Source organism: Choloepus didactylus, chromosome 4 (assembly GCF_015220235.1).
Source record: "Choloepus didactylus isolate mChoDid1 chromosome 4, mChoDid1.pri, whole genome shotgun sequence".
In the NCBI taxonomy this organism is placed as follows: domain Eukaryota; kingdom Metazoa; phylum Chordata; class Mammalia; order Pilosa; family Megalonychidae; genus Choloepus; species Choloepus didactylus.
Genome location: NC_051310.1, coordinates 11,402,272 through 11,414,614, shown reverse-complemented (window position 1 = coordinate 11,414,614; position 12,343 = coordinate 11,402,272). Strand labels below are relative to the sequence as shown.

Genomic DNA, 12,343 nt, shown 5'->3' with positions numbered 1-12,343 from the left:
TCTGAGTCTCAGGTGTCACACAGATACACAAAGTTCCAGGGACTGACCAGGTTACACACAAGGAGCTCAGCATCTCAGACTTTAGACACCATTACTAAAGCTCATGAATAGATGTGACTGCTGTTAAAGCTTACAATCTTGGAACCTTTACAATAAGCCTTCCCCTGAAAACCTTTGCTCTCAGATTCAAATCTCGGAGTTTGCACATTATAGTTAGTCCATATTAGTGAGGCATCATGTTTGTCTTTTTTATTCTGGCTTATTTCACTCAATATACTGTCCTCAAGGTCCATTCACCTAGTTGCATACCTCACAACTTCATTTCTTCTTGCTGCTGTTCAGTGTTCCTTTGTATGTATACACCATAGTTTGCCATTTGGTTTATCAATTGATGTACCATTAGGCCACCTCCATCCACCGCAAATTGTGAATACTGTGGCCATAAACACCAGTGTGCAATGTTCAGTGATGACCCTGCTCTCAGTTCTTCCAAGTATCTACCCAATAATGGGGTTGCAGGACTATATGGCAGCCGCATTGTTAGCTTCCTTTGGAACCACCACACTGCCCTCCAGCTGGGCTGTACCGGTCTACTTCCCTACCAAAAGGGAATAGATACATCCCTCTCTCCACATTTTCTCCAGCACTGGTATCCTCTGTTTATTTTTAAACAGTTTTATTCACACACATACAATCCACCCTAAGTAAACAGTGATTCCCAGTATAATATCATTTTGCATTCACCACCACAAAGTCTCTTTTGCCATCTTTCCTCAACTTGTTGTTTTGATTTTTGAATTGACTTAAGCATATTTGTTCAAAAATCTTTAATTAGTTGTTTCAACTCCTGTATCTCAGTTGAAGTGTAAGTTTGTTCCTCTGATTGGACCAGATCTTCATTTTTCTCGTGTGATTCATAATTTTTTTGTTGTCCAGGCATCTAATTTCCTTGATTACCCCAATCACATTTTCCCAGATCAGACTGGCCCTGGTCTCAGAGGAGGCTGTATTCAGTATCATGTTTCCCTGAGGGTGAGACCCAGAAGATTGTCAGACTTTTCTGTGAGGCCTCTAGACACTGTGCTTTTCCTATCCTACCTAGCAGGTGGTGCTTGTCAGCCTGCAGCTTCCCACTGGCATGAAGAGGTGGGTTGCATTTAATTCTCAGTGGGCCCTGTCCTGTTCAGGGACCGAGGGTATCGCAAGCCAAGCTAAAGGTGTTTCTGTTTTTTTTTTCCCTACAGATCCTGGGGTCTGAGTTCTCTGAGGTATAGCTGCCACTTGAGCTTGGCCCCACCCACCCTTTTCCTATGGAAGATAATCCCTTTAGGGAATTATCACATACATTTGAGTTTTTTCTTTGACTCTGTATCTTAACTCTACCCTTGCCTGGGTAGGTGCAAACAACTGAAAATGCCCGAGGCTTTCTCTTATGAGCTACTTAGTATGAGAGAAAAAAAGGAAAAAAAGAAATCCCCTTTTCATAGCCAGTCACCAGTCCTGCAGTTCACCAGGCAAGAACCAGAGTTGGTACCCAGTATTGTGTGTTTTCCTTTTCTTGGGACAACCTTTTTCCAGTATTCTGAGCTCAGTGGACTCTAAAAGTCTCTGTTTAATTTACATATTTTTTTCCCCATCAGTCTCACCTCTTCTCTGCCAGGGGAAACCTCTGTGTTCCTTTCCTGCTTTCTCTGGGTTGATCAGTGCCTTTGGTTAAATGTACGAGGAAAAATAGGGAAGTGACATCATCCCGAACTTCTCCTTGCCCATTAGGGGAAGGGGTGAAGTTTTTCTATTGATAAATCCCCTCTGGAACTTTGAAGAGAATACAAATAAGAGGGCTAAAAAGTCAATAGATAACTCCATTGCACTTTTTCTTGTTTTCTTCTCATCTTTTTTTGACTTTCATTATATTGTTAACCTTAGTGTGTTTTGACATCTTAACCAATATTAATAACATCCTCAAATATCATCATCAATAAACCTTACCTATGAAAACTAAAAAAAAAAAAAAAAGGAAGAAAACCATTGATGTTGAGTTTATTTCTGGAATCTCAATTCTATTCCATTGATCTGTATGTCTGTATGTTAGTACTGCAGTGTCTTGATTACTGTTGCATTATAATACGTTTGGATATTGTTTTTTAACTGAAACCTGCTCATAAAAAAAAATTCAACTGGTAAAGAAAAGTGCAAAGAAGAAAGTAAAATATCATTCAAAAATCTCACCACCCAGAAATACCTATAACTAAATTAGATGAAATCACTCCAGGCATCAAATTCTATTTTTCTCTTTCTATATGTTATGTGTATATATATATATGTATGTGTTTATATGGGGATATATGTGTGTGCATATATACACATGCACAGATAGGAAGATACAGTTAGATAGAAATAATTTTATAAAAATAGGATTATATTATATATGTTTTAATGGAATGTTTTAGATTTTATTTTCCTTGAATTTAACGAACGAATAAGAAACCAAAGTGAATATAAAGGACTTTCTGAACATCAGATGAATGTAAGAGAGAGCATTTCCTGTAAGATTCTTGTATGATTAAGAGAAACAATTACAAAAAAAAAAGTCATTGATGTGGAATTTATTATTTTTTTCCTCTTTACCTACTTATATTTCAATTTTAGATAGCATCAGTTTATTCACTACTCTAAAAGATGAGGAAATCAGCAGTTGGGTATTTCTACTACCTTCCCGCAAATTCTACATTTTTCTTAATTAGTGTTTTTACATAGTCAAGGTTTACATTATTTACATCAATTACTATATTGCTGCAACGATAATTTTCACAGTTCTATAGTCTCAGATCTGTATTTAAAGGATTTCAATATCTACCACCAGTCATTTTGCCATGTTTCTGTAGCCATGGATATTTTATTTTGATTCAACTCTTTGCTGATTTAATTTCTCCATCAAATTGGTGTGCAAGTTACAGACTCACTGGTGCTGCTATTTCTGATTTTTTGCCTGCTTGAGAATTCCTGCCTATTGCCTTTGTAGTTGACTTACAACCTGGCTGGATATAATATTCTTGGGTCACACTTTCATTCCCTCAGAATGGCATCACTACCTTCTGGCATTAAATACTGCTGTTGAAAGTCAGCATAATTTTCCCCCATCATATCACCTAGATGACAGAGGAATTCTTTCTTCTTCCTTGAGATTTAGCAATTTAATCAGAGAACAATATAGTGTCCATAATTCTGCATCATTTTTTTTTTCCTGGAAAACAGGGTGCCTTTTTAGTCTTCAGATTCTATTCTTCCTTCTTTCAGGGAAAATCTCTTAATTATGTCTTTGAACACATTTAATTTTTTCTGTTACAGGTTTCTGAACTTTGACGTTACCTGTTATCCTTATGTTGTGCCATCTTTGTCTCCATACTTGGTATGTTTGAATTGCTTTTATCTTTTTTTCTTCATGGCCTATATTTATCTAAGCATGTCCTTTATTATTAATGTTATTTTCTTTAATGTCTATTTATTGATATTCCTATTTTATTAATGCTCTCATATTGGTATTATTTTGGTCCTTAATTCATTTCCTTCACTTTAAAATCTCTCTTTTCATCTCATTTTGTTGTTTTGCCATCTTATCCTTCAGCTTTCATTTTACTGACTTCATGTTCTTGTTATGTTCTTTTGTCAATTTGTTTTGTGATGTGAAGCATTCATGGAGAATTTTCTTCTGTTCCTTGGACTGTATTTCCTTTAAGACCGGATTACTTGTCTTTCATGTGTTATGCTCTCTGTGTTTGAGTTGTTCTATTAGTTTCCATAATTGCCGTACATTTCTTCTTGTTCACCCTCAGCATGGGCATCTCCATCCCAACCTTTTATTTATTTTCATATAGTATTGGTACGTTACCCTTGATTCCTTTCCCAGCTTATCTTAGACCTATTTTTTCTTCCCCTCCAAGTATAGTTTGAAGCTCAGATATTATGCATGAAAGAGGAGGAGGGGAAGTGCTCCACTGGACTTGTATACAGCCTTTGTAGGAAGAACTTGATTCCGCTAATTCGTTTGAAATTTTGTCAAATGTTCCTTGCCAGGCTTCTCTCAACCTAGTATGGGTGTAGTTTATTCCCATTGTGGGTATCCTCTCAATTGGGTTATTCTTCCTACCATTCAGCTTGGAGCCCTACAATCTATACAGTTCATGAAAGAGAGTCATCCTCAGTTGTTTGTTTCTCATGTTTTGTTCATCTCTCCCCGGCAACCATTTCCCATCCTTCCACCATCAGAAGAGAGGAAAAGATGAGATTATTCAAATGTGTGGGTGTTTATGAGAACTTGCAGGTTTTGGGCAATTCACCAGTTCCTCTACTGCTGAGCATGAGGTTGGCGGGTGGTGCCGAGGGAGGGCTAGAAACTGTGTTAGAATCTTAAAATCCTTTGGTTGCCGCCTTTTGAAGTTTCTTGCACAAGGCTGCACATCTTCCCTTGTTTGGATGTTTCTGGTAAAGCTTTGGCTAATTTATTTTTATTTTAACTTAGCAGCTTTTGTTTTTATGTTGTTAGTCATTGGTGAGGAATGATTGTGATCCGGTTTCCCTACTCAGAAGTTCCTTATTTTTTTCTCTTTCGACTTACATCTTAATCCTTTCCCTTGTGCTAATCGCCTCTTCCAAATAGCCCAGTTTCTGTGACCTGTCTGGTAGTTCAGTATTCTCTTTCCAACACTGTTGAAGCCACTCTCCTGAGCTTATCAATTTAAGACTTCTTCCTGACAGTTACATCTCATCTCAGTTATCTTGCCAACCCCATCGTTACTTCAACATTTTGATTATTTGTTTTGCCTTTCCTACTTCTGCTCCCACCCCATGACCATGGTAATTATTCATAAAACATCAGGGAACGTAGGGTGACTTCCGCAGATGGGCAGATGACCCTCCTAGTTGTTGGAGGGTGCAGGGAGCAGCAGCATTTGCACAGGAGAACAGGCTGGCTTTGATGTCTGATGAGCAGTCCAGGCAGGGACTCGGATTCAGGGGAAAGGGTTTCTGGGGTCTCTGTGACGCGTCTGCAGTATGGGAAAGGATACAGGGTGTGGCTGGGTTGTGAGGGTGCCAGGCTGGCTGGGGAAGGTGGACTCTCTTCTCTTCTGGGGCTTTTGGGGGTTCCAGGATGGATGGGAGGAAGGAGGGGCCACGAGACCACATCGTGGGTACATGTGGGCTCCTTGGGGAGGGAGAGTGACAGCAGATGGGAACCTATAGACGTTTTAATGAAGAGTGGCTGTACCTGAGGCCGCTGGGGTTACAGTGGGCCAGGTCCTGGCTTTTGATTTCTCACTGTCTTGCCTGAGCTGATGTGGTTTTGACCAATGATGGCCGTAATTTCTGGAGTGGAGGCTGAGACCTGCCAGTGTCCTTTTTGCCCGAGGACACTGAGACCTGATTCTCAGCCATATTGAGTTGGTCTCTCCATAGGTATTGCTGACTTGAATGTTTATAATGCAGTACTTGGAATTTTTTTTGTTAATTCAGTTTTATTGAAATATATTCACATGCCATACAATCATCCATGGTATACAATCAACTGTTCACAGTACAATCATATAGTTATCACAATCTATTTCTGAACATTTTCCTTATATCAGAAAGAATCAGAATAAGAATAAAAAATAAAATTGAAAAAAGAACACCCAAACCATCCCCCCATCCCACCCTATTTGTCATTTAGTTTTTATGCCCATTTTTTTACTCATCCATCCATACACTAGATAAAAGAAGTGTGATCCACAAGGTTTTCACAATCATACTGTCACCCCTTGTAATCTACGTTATTATATGATCGTCTTCAGGAGTCCAGACTGCTGGGTTGGAGTTGGTAGTTCAGGTATTAACTTCTAGCTATTCCAACACATTTAAACCTAAAAGGTGTTATCTATATAGTGCATAAGAATGTCCACCAGAGGGACCTCTTGACTCCATTTGAAATCTCTCAGCCACTAAAACTATTTTATCCAAGACAGTGGCATTTCATTGAATTAGAGACCCCGTAACCTTTTCCATCCTCCCGGGAGGTGGATTGGTGGATTTGAGAGTGAACGGAGGTGGTAGTTGTGTACACCTTGCCGTGTCCCCTGGGGAGCGGCGGCTTTTGCTGCAGAGACTCTGGGAGGTGCTTGTGTTGTGCAGGAGAAACAATATTGTCTTTCAGTGCAAATTGCCCACCACACTCATGGAGGATGGCTTGGAAATGGCTGCTTTCTGGTTTACCTGGAAAGGATACGTTTACTGTGGGATGGCTTTTTTCTCTTCTGAGCCCAGAGCTGGGCTCTCTAGGCTTCTCGTCTGGTCTTCTGTGCTTTGTATCCATCAGCCAAGAGTCAGTGCTGTGGCCTGGCTCACTCCTGCCCTCCCAGAACCTCAGTCTCTTCATCTGTAAAGCGGGAGCAATGGCACCTGCTTCCCAGGCAGTGAAGTAAAGTGCAGGAAGGACTTCATAGAGTACCTTTCACATCCCATTGCTTCCAAAACGGTGGTAAACATTCTTGTCGTCACTGACCATTGTCTCTCTCCCCATGACCAGAAGGTCCAGCTTGTAAAAAACAGCCTTGGGGAGAAAACTACTGGCCTGACGATGCTTTGCTGGCTAAACCCAAAGTGCCCGAGTCCTGCCTGACGTGTGTGAAGGACAGCTACACTGACATCCTCATCGGTTCATGAGGTGTCTCTGCCTGGTTCCACGTGCTCAAGGTGAGCCTCAGGACCTTGGCCTGCCCGGGCCCTCAGGAAGCCCATAGTCCAACCTCTAGATGGTCTGGAGACCACATGTGCTCTAAACATGGGGGGCCTAAGATGGGATGTTACCGCACAGGAGGGACTGGGGAGAATTTCAGGCACTGGGGATGGCAGGGAGTCCTTTGTGGGTGGAGGGGTGGGGGTGCCGCCCCAGACCGGAGAAGAACATGCCATTTCTCCTTTGTCTAGTGAGACAGAGACACCTGAGAGGATTTGGTGAAAGCCTCTTGAGAAATGACCAAGTGCCTAAGGGAGGGTGTTGGGGAGAATTCCTGGAAGTGCGGACAAGGTGTTATTTCCCCCGGGGCATGCAAGGGCCACATCCTGGAAACGTGGTGTGGGGGCTAGAGAAACCAGCCAGGTGGGGATGCTGGGGACACCCACAAATCAGAGGAGAGCTGGGAGGCTCATCACTGGGGCAAAATTAGGGAGGCCAGAAGGGAAAATGTGATGTAAATAGCAACATGATGAAAAAACTTGGGGTGGGGGATGAGACCCAAAGTCCGGGGTTCAACCAGCCCCAAACTGGTTTTCTCCAGAATAGATGGTGCATGAACTGGGGGCTCAGCTTCTGATCCTGACTCTGCAAGGCTCTGAGCAGGTCACCCTGGCGACCCTCTGGGCCCATCTCACTGGGTGGCATCTCACTGTTGTGAAGGTGTAGAGCATGATGGGGCCTGGCAAATGCTGACAATGGAAGTAGTGGCCACCTTAACCCAGACCAAGATCCAACAGTTCCAAAAAGTGGAGCTTTTTATAACTCCCTCAGTTACAGGGTTTATGTACCCCTTTGGGACACATGTCCATTTGGAGGGCTGCAGAAACGTGGGCATGTGTGATTATGGGGTGTTGCCCAGTTCCTGCTGGGGTCACGTATACCTAGAAGCTTTCTAAGATCCCAGCATCCCCAGGATGGGGGCACTGCTAATGGCCTCTTGTTGGCAGCGTGAAAAGATCTGTCTCATTAAGCCGGCCTCGGCCAACTCCTCCCTTTACGAGTTCTGCCATTTTGCCTCCAACCACAGTGAGATGTTCTTTGTTGACCAGGTGATCAAATGCTACAAGTGCACCATCCCACATGGCCAGGTGATCTTCATCTCAACAGCTGGGCCTGGGTGGCCCCAGGGACCCCAGGACCTGGGTCTCCTGCCTCACAGCCTGCTGCTGCTCCTGGGAAGTGAAGCCAGCAGGAGGGAGCTGTGTGGAGGAGGGCGAGGTGGGGCCACCCCCAAGGGCAAACCCGGAGAGCCCCCTGATGGCGATGGGAACTGCACCCTGAGCCGCTGGCAGGGCCGGGCCACCCCTGAAGGGAGAAAGTGAGTGTTTGCTTACTCTGAACTTTGCAGTAAGGGATAGTTCAAGTATAGACAAAAGGAGGAAGTATGCTATAAGCCTTTGCCACTTCCCTAGCCCAGATTATGTTGAAGTCAATTCTAGACAGATTGTTTCATCCATAAATATTTCAGTTTCTATCTCTAAAATATTTTTGTAAGTAACACGATTAAAATACAGGCATCATCCCTTTAAAAAGTAACAATTAATAATCCTTTCGTATCATCAAGTATCCAGTCGATGTTCAGATTTTCTAAACGTCATATGTATATTTTTTGTGTGTTTTAAATTAGGATGAAAATGAGGCTCTTGCTTTTGGATTGATTTATATGCCCCAGATGGGTTCATAATACCCAGACTCTCCCCCTCCTCTCTGTCCCTCCCTCCCTGCTTCCCGCCTTTCCTTCTCCCTCTGCTCTTCTCCCTTCTTCTACCCCCCTCCTTCCCTCCCTCCCTCCCCCCTTTCGTCCCTCATACTCACAGTCCATTTTTTTTCCATTTTTTTCTTTTTTGTGAACTCTAACATATGTACACAACAGTGATAAGTTTCACTGGATGATTTCACAAGTAGTTAGAAAGCAAATTTCAAAGAACGTCATGGGTCGCAGTTTCACAGCTTCAGCCATTTCTGTTACTGTAAAATATCTCTTGATGTACAGCTCAACAAGTAGTCATATAGATAATTTCCAAAATTGTTATGGGTTACAGTTCCACAATTTCAGGTCTTTCCTTATGCAGTACAAGGTATATAAAGAAAAGAGAAGACCTTCAAGGCACAATTCAATGAGCAGCTATAGAACAAATGCCAAGGGCTGCAGTAGCCTACGGTTCCACCATGTCATTTCCCTCCTTGCAGCCCTTCCAACAGCCCCACTTCCAAAAGTGTGTATGTAACTATATAAAGCTTCCGTATTCCTAGACCTTTGTTCACTGTTACCTTGTTTGTCGCTGCTCCTTCCTTTGACTTAATCTTTCTCCATCTTCAGCAGAGTCTAGGCAGTGAGCACCCTAACTTGTTCATATTAAAAGGGGGTGGCAATGGTATGGGGAAGGGGCCGCACCTGATAGTTGATGTTAAAGCAGCTGTTGCCTCTGGGTTTTAGGACTTGTCTGGTATGGAGTTTCACAGAGTTCACATTAGTGATTACAGAGACAGTCTCTTCTTTTGTGTCTGGCTTATTTCACTCAGCATTATGTCTTCAAAGTTCGTCCATGTTGTCATATGTTTTACGACCTCGTTCCTTCTTACTGCCGCATAATATTCTACCATGTGCTTATACCACAGTTTGTTTATCCACTCATCTGTCGAAGGACATTTGGATTGTTTCCATCTCTTGGCAATTGTGAACAATGCTGTTGTGAACATTGGTTTGCAAAGATCTGTGCTTGTCACTGCTTTCAGATTTTCTGGTATATACCAAGGAGTGAAATTGCTGGGTCATAGGGTAACTCGATACCTAGTTTTCTGGGGAAAAGCCAAACTGTCCTCCAGAGTGTCTGTACCATTGTATGGTCCCATCAACAATGAATAAGAGTTGCAATTTCTCAACATCCTGTCCAGCATTTGTTGTTTCCTGTTTGTTTAAAGTCAGTCATTTTAAATGGTGTGGGATATTGTCACATTGTGGTCTTGATTTGCATCTCCCTAAGAGCTGGTGAAGATGAACATTTTTTCATGTGTTTTTTAGTCATTTGTATTTACTCTTCAGAGAAATGTCTTCTCATATCTTTTGTCCATTTTATAATTGAGCTGTTTGTACTGTTATTCTTGAGTTATAGGATTTCTTTATATGTGCAAGATACCAGTCTCTTATCAGATACATGGTTTCCAAATATTTTTTTCCCATTGAGTTGACTGCCTCTTTACATTTTTGAGAAATTCCTTTGAGGTGCAGAAGCTTTCAATTTTGAGGAGTTACCATTTATTTATGTTTTCTTTAGTTGCTTGTGCTTTGGGTGAAAGGTCTAAGAATCTGCCTCCTAATACAAGGTCTTGAATGTTTCCCTGTGTTATCTTCTGGGAGTTTTATGCTCCTGTCTCTTATATTGAGGTCTTTGATCTACTTTGAGTTAGTTTTTATGTAGGGTTGTGAGGTAGGGGTCCTCTTTCATTCTTTTGGTTATAGACATCCAGTTCTCCCAGCCCCATTTATTGAAGAGACTGTTATGTCCCAGTTCAGTGGATTTGAGGGCCTTATCAAAAATCAGTCGACCGTAGATCTGGGTGTTGATTTCTGAATTGTCAGTTTGATTCCATTGATCTGTATGTCTGTCTTTGTGCCAATACCATACTGTTTGACAACTGTGGCTTTGTAGTAAGCTTCAATGTCAGGCAGCGTAAGTCCACAGTCTATTTGTTGAGCAACTGGGGGGTTTCCTGGAGTCTGGGCCCCAGGTTCCTTCTCTGACGCTAACATGGGCTGAGTCCCAACCCTCCCGGTAGATTGAGTGGCCCTGCCTTCTCCTCCTGCCTCCCCCTGTGTGTGGAGACCAGGGTGCCAGGGCCTCAGTGCTGTCTCCCTGTGTCCTTGAGCAAGTCCCCTCACCTCCCAGGCTCTCAGTGTCAGGGGCTGGATTCACTGTCTCTGCCTGTTCAGAGACAGCCTCTCTTTCCTGTGGGGCCCACCCCACCTCCTTTATAGGGTGAGGACCTCTGGGGGCATTCTGGGCAGCAGGTGCAGTAGCAGAGGTGGATGAAGACATCGAGGCCCTGGGCTGGCGGTTCTCTGTGCCCACCAGTCTGCTGGAGGTGCCGGGCCTGGTCCTGATCCAGAGTTGGTGTTGGCAGGGATCAAGCAGTCCTGGGCCCCGTCAACTCCCAGGCCCTCCGGACCTTCCCATGGGACCGTCCCTGGTGCCCATGCTGCAAGATGTGCCCAGTCTCGGTGGAGTCATGGAGAAGGGCTAGCTCCATCTCTGTCTCTCCCAGGCTGGATCGACACCACACTCATCCCTGTGGCCTGCCTGGCCTTTGCAGCACATTTCCTCCACAGCCTGAGTGTGGAGATGTAGATGAGGTACGGCCTCTCCACACGACACCACCCCTGGGCTCAGTGTGCAGGGCTTCCCAGGCTGTGCTCTGCCTGTCCCTGTCCCTGTCCCCAGGCTCGACAGTGCCTGTCCTTGGGTTCTGTGGGCAGCATCTGCCCCACTGTGCTGTGTCTGTCCCTCGGCTCTGTGGGCAGGGTCTCCGTCCACCATGCTGCACCGTCACTGGTCTCTGTGAGGGTCTCACGTCCCTGCCCCTGGGTCAGTGTAATGGTATCTTCCCTCTCCTTGGGTGAGGCCTGCTGAACTCACTGGGCCTCCATGTGCACGTAGATGAAATGTGCAGTCTCATGAGCCTAAGGCCTGTCTTGGCCATCTTGGTGGGAATGGAGGCTGGAAACGGGTGACCCTTTGGTGGATTCTGGGTACATTGGAAGGCACACTCTTTTCCTGGCCACTGACCCTTGCTCTCTAGTGACCACAGTCGTGGGCTTGTGTGAGAATGAAGCAGGCAGCTCCTGCCAAGGCCCAACTTTCACCCCTCAAAGACAGTCCCCGTGCCGTGGAGCTGTTCCACCTCTGCAGGGCCCCAGTGGGGGGCCCTGGGTCCTGTGGCCTTGATATGAGTTGCTCTCTGCACACTACTGGCTGGCCCTCATTGCACTAAATTGTCCTCTGCTGTGGCTTACAGAGCTCATGAAGTGGAAAGAAGGTTGAAACTTGCTGCCTGACTCAGTTTCCAAACTTTGAAGTGGCCTGTTGGTACATGGGAAAGCATCTGCTTGAGGCATTCAGAGGAACCGGTTGCCCTGTATGTGTGTCTGAGCCCATGCTTCTCTATGGGGAGCAGGGGCTGGGGGGCTATTTCTTTGTGGGTAAAAGCCAGGGATGCCAGGATACTGGGAACTGGGATGGGGACCCATCCCCTTGGTGTGGATGCTGCCTTCATGTGTCCTTGACCAGGCCCCCTCACCTCCCCAAGCCTCAGTTTCCCTATCTGTATGATACAAGGGCCGGATTGTGTCAGCGGTGACTGCTCAAGCATGGCCCGGAGGCCTACCTGGAGGGGCCATTTGGTAGTTTAGAAAGAGCATTGGGCTGAAAGATGAAAGGGCAAGTGTGCATTCTACTTTGTGCCTTTGGCCTTGGTGCAATTATTCACTAATCCCATGCACTCCCCAAGTGCCTCAGTGAGGACAGTCAAACCTACGTGATGAGAGACTTGAGATCAGCTGTGATTCTGCGTCAGCCA

At 44.5% G+C, this 12,343-nt stretch overlaps 1 long non-coding RNA gene across 1 annotated transcript; it reads left to right on the top strand.

Annotated features, from left to right (window-relative positions):
- The first annotated feature begins 3,324 nt into the window (after positions 1 to 3,324).
- On the top strand, positions 3,325 to 8,507 carry LOC119531098. The gene is made up of 3 exons (XR_005216213.1): positions 3,325 to 3,409; positions 6,560 to 6,726; positions 7,819 to 8,507. It is a non-coding gene; the product is annotated as an uncharacterized LOC119531098 (long non-coding RNA).
- The last annotated feature ends 3,836 nt before the right edge of the window (positions 8,508 to 12,343 follow it).